This window comes from Arachis hypogaea, chromosome 11 (genome assembly GCF_003086295.3).
Source record: "Arachis hypogaea cultivar Tifrunner chromosome 11, arahy.Tifrunner.gnm2.J5K5, whole genome shotgun sequence".
NCBI classification, from domain to species: Eukaryota; Viridiplantae; Streptophyta; class Magnoliopsida; order Fabales; family Fabaceae; genus Arachis; species Arachis hypogaea.
The window spans coordinates 112,557,853-112,562,814 of NC_092046.1; positions in this window are offsets into that span (position 1 = coordinate 112,557,853).

Here is a 4,962-nt window from a genome sequence, read left to right on the forward strand (position 1 = left end):
ACTAGCCCACAACTCTATGCACTTCCTCAATTAGATACTTATTAGCTCCCCCTTTACCCTTTTGTGCTACTGCCCTATGATTCTTAATTATACTCTATTCATTTCTTTTGAGGATAAGCCGTGAAGGCAAGGAGCTGGGAGAGGAGGAGGACACTGAGGATGGAGATGCCGAGCATATATTGGACTTGGCGATCTCCACACACCCAAGCCCCCGCATCCACAACCGAAGTGGAGGAACTTAGAGACATTCTTTCCGGATCGTGTTCATGCACGGAGGACCGTGCAACGCTTAAGTATGGAGGAGGATTCGTCATTTGGAGGAGTAAACTTTCTTTTCCCAAACATTTTTACACTTTATTTTTATCTCTTTTAGTAGTTTCTTGTATATATTTAGAGTGTTTTGACTGTTGCATGCATTTTTTCTTTTGTATATATATCATAGTTTATATCTAGCTATTGCATGTAGCATTTTGCATCCCTTTTCTTAGTATATATTTTATAGATAGAAGTTGTGAATGGATGTGAATAGCATATCCTAGTTCATTTGATTCTAATTGTTCATGTTAATTTTTGCAATGTTGAAAATTAGGAAAAGAACTAAAATTTTTGAACTTTGCATCCATCACAACATACATACATACATATAGGAAATAAATTTGGTGAAAAACAACAAAGATTTTCAAGAATTATTTTTGGGCATTCTATTGAATTGATTTGGAAATTGTTTTTAAACTTGCTTGAATGATTTTTATGGAACATAGAAGAGAGATAGAAAAAATACCATGTGAGTTTTTGAGCTTAAAAAGTGGTTACACATTCTAACCACTATTTTTGTTCATTGTGTGCTATGCTCCTTCTATGATTGTAATCTGGTTTGCTTGATACTTTATTTCCAACGTTTGAATGTTTTGAATGCATTTAGCATGATTGAGGCTATTTTTGAATCAAACTCACTCACCCATATGGACCTACCCTTGCATCTACCTTTGTTAACCCCTTTTGAACTTTTTAATCCCCTTTCTTCTATTTGTTAGCACATCACAACCCTAAGCGAAAAACTATGAATTACCTTGAAATGTATCTTTGATTAGCTTAGGTTGAGGAGTGTGTTTCATTTATGTGTGGGGGGGGGATTTTGGGAACATTGGTAATGAATGAAAAAGTTTGTATTGAGTAATGCGTTGAAAAAGAAAATTATGGAAAATGGGTGCACATTCATGTATCAACTTGCTTTAACCATATGCATTTGTCAAAAAAAAGGAAGAAAAAAAAAGAAAAAAAATAAAAGGGGACAAAGGTCTCCCCAAAAAGGAAAAAGAAAATGAAATGAATGAATAAGAAATTCGTATGTGGACTTGGATGAAAAAGATACATGAAGTTGTATAAAAAGGGAATGGGAAGTTATGTTGCATAGTTTGTAATTTGGTTGATATATATTGAGTGGATACTTGAGCTAATCAAAGATTCACTTCCCTAGTTCACTTAGTCATATTTATCCTTACATTAACCCTAACCCATTACAACCCTCTAAAAACCTCATGATAGGTGCACTCACGCATCACATGTTTGTTGATTGTTAGATGAACAGCAAATCCTTGAAAGCATAATTAGGAGGAGACTTGAGTGATTAAACCCTAAAACACCGAGTGCTTAGACTGTATATACACCTAGTGAGGGTTCGATCACTCAACTCTATGTTTCCATACCTCTTACCATGTATTCTTGCAAGTTGCTTCATTTTTTATGAGTAAATCAATTCTTTAGATTTTTTATTGCATTGACTTATTTCTTTGCCTAGCCCTATATGTCTATACACTTGCTTAGAATTTAATTGTTGCTTTCACCAAATCAATAGAAAATTATAGATAGATATATGTAGATAGTATATAGCATACTTGCGTGCACATAGGTAGTTGCATTCAATAAGTTGTTTCCCTTTTGATCATTCTCCTTATTGGTTTAGCTTGAGGACATGCTATTGTTTAAGTGTGGAAAAATGGATGAGTCCATATTTTCGATATAATTTATCTGATTTGAGTGGATTTCATCATATAAACTACACTTAAGAACCATAATAGCATACTTTTGTGTTTGATCCCTAAATTGAACCTAATTATGAAAACATGCATTTCTGTGCTTAAATTGAGCAATTTAATCCCACTTTTATTCCATTCGATACCGTGATATGTTTGTTGAGTGATTTCAGGTCCTAGAGGCAAGAATGGGTTGGTAGAAGTGGAAGAAGCATGCAAAAAGGGAGAAAATATGAAAAAAATAAAGGAGAAAAGCATCTCAGCCTGTGCCCATGCACAGCTTCTGTGCCCGTGCACAAGGGTCAAAATTCAGCAACTGTGCCTATGCACAGGTCTATGCCCACACACAGGCTGTGCCCATGCTCAGGGCAGGAAGGAAATCAGCACCTGTGCCCATGCACAGGAAAAATCAACAAGTTGCCATGATAGACTGTGCGTACGCACAGTACAGCGCATGCCTCCATTAAAAAGTCATGTGTTGCGAGTTTGGGTCTCTTTTGGCCCATTTTTGAAGGCTTGGATGCTGAAATCAAAGGCTATATGAAGGGCAACATCTCATATGAAGGAGAGCCATCTTAGAATAGGAAAAAACATATAATAGGAGTAGGAGTAGTGTAGATTAGGAAATTCTCTCTTAGGATTTTATTAGGGTTTGTAGAATTTTATACTTCAAGTTTTGATTTGGGATTATAGTAATTTTATTGTAAGTATTTCTTTAATTCTCTCTTTTATTATACCACTTGTCTACACTTGCTTTTATTTTCATCTTCTTTGTCCATATTTACATAGTCTTGCAATTTTGGATTTCTAGTTGTTTAATTTGATGTTTGATGGCTTTTATATGTTGTTTGAGTTGCCTTTATTGATTTTGAGTATTTGTGGTTCATAGCTTTCCTTAATTTACTAATTTTGCCATGTTTTATGTTTATGCCCTCTATGTGTTTGATGAAATGCCAATCTTAGTTATGGGATAATTTCCACCCCTTGGCTTGAGGAAAATGAGTTTATGGATTACTAGAGCCATAATGTCCAACATTTAGTGATAATTCTTGGGTTGTTAGTTGTTATTGTTTCCACTAACGCTAGTGTTCATATCCTAGGTCGAGATGTCTGACCCGGGATGTTCGACGACAAGCCGACCGACCTCTTCGAGTCAGAACCATCCGACCTATTCTTAAATAGCTTGGCCAAGTCACCAGGAAAGTCCAAATAAGGGCCCAAACAGAGGAACATGAACCAAATCTAAAGGCAGCCCAAGCCTATAGAGCTAAGGGCGGTTCCCTTGAAGATAAGATAAACTCTACTCAAAGATAGGATAAGATAACTATCTTATCTCCAGGAAAAGGTCACTCCACACTACTATAAATAACTGGAGCACCCAGGTATAACTCATACTCTGATTCTACTAAAAACCTACTTAATACCCTTGCTAACTTAAGCATCGGAGTCCCTTGCAGGTACCACCACCCTCCAGTGACAAAGGATCAGCATCACCACCAGTCCAACAAATCAGACGCGATAGCTCTGGCCACCACTTACGAGTCGGACACGTCAGCACCGATTAGCATAGAAATCTCATCCGAGATCGACCTACAGTTTCAGGTAACCCCCGGAACATTGGCACCGTTGCCGGGGAGCTGGAAGTCATCCCATCATCATGGCGGACAACCTTGACAACGACCACAATTCTGACCTGGAGAACAGAACACCGCATAAGAACGCGGAGGTCACACTAGACGATGCTTCTCAGCCTAACTAAGATAAGAACTCGCCAACACGGGAGCCATGGAAGCACTTCAGGATCGCTAAAATAACTCAAAAAGAGGTTGAGTATCAACGGGAAGCCGAGAGAGACCTACGAAGGGAAGCTAGGAGACCCCGCGAATTAGAGGACAAGCTTCTAAAGCTCGAAGCCGATCTCAAAGCCAAAACTACTCGATCCAGCCACGAAGATAGCTCCCATAAGGACCAAGACCCATTCACCAAAGAGATCATGAAGACCAAAATCCCAACAGACTTCAAACCTCCCGACATGACTCTATACGATGGTACAACAGATCCCAGCCATCATCTTAGTAATTTCAGAAGTAGAATGTACCTCATTGATGCCTCAGATGCAGTCCGCTGCAAAGCCTTCCTGACTACCTTGACAAAGACAGCAATTAAATGGTTCAACAATCTGCCCCCTAGGTCCATCTCAAGCTTTGACAACTTAGCCAAGAAGTTTCTAGCCAGATTCTCCATCCAGAAAGACAAAATTAAGTACACCCCATGTCTATTAGAGATCAAGTAAGGAGATCGGAAAAGTCTCTGCAGCTACATGGAAAGATTCAACAAAGCATGTCTGGACATAGAAAATCTCCCAACAGAAGCAGCCATTATGGGTCTCATCAATGGCTTACGAGAGGGACCTTTTAGTCACTAATATCGAAAAAACATCCCACATCCCTAAATGAAGTGCAAGAACGAACAGAGAAATACATTAACATGGAGGAAAATTCTCGACTAGGAGAGATCTCAAAGTACGGATTCTCCTACTCCTCCCGAGATAAGGACAAAGAGTCCAAGAAAAAAGAAGATCAACATGGAGAAAAGATCAAGAAATACCACAATTACACCCCTCTTCGGGTGCCTCTTGTAGATGTCTATCGAGAAGTATGCCATACTGAAAGGATACCCCACCTCGCCCACTCGAAAGCAAGAAATGAGGAGGAAATCGGACTGAATACTGTGAATACCATCGAATCTATGGACATCCCACCAACGAATGCTTTGACTTGAAAAATGTCATAAAAAAACTGGTGAGAGAGGGAAAACTAGATCGGTACTTAGCCAGCAGAGCAGATGAGCCAAGAAAAAGAAGAAGGGACGAAGATGTCGGACAAACTGAACGACCACCTCGTACCCCGGAGAGACATGTCCACATGAT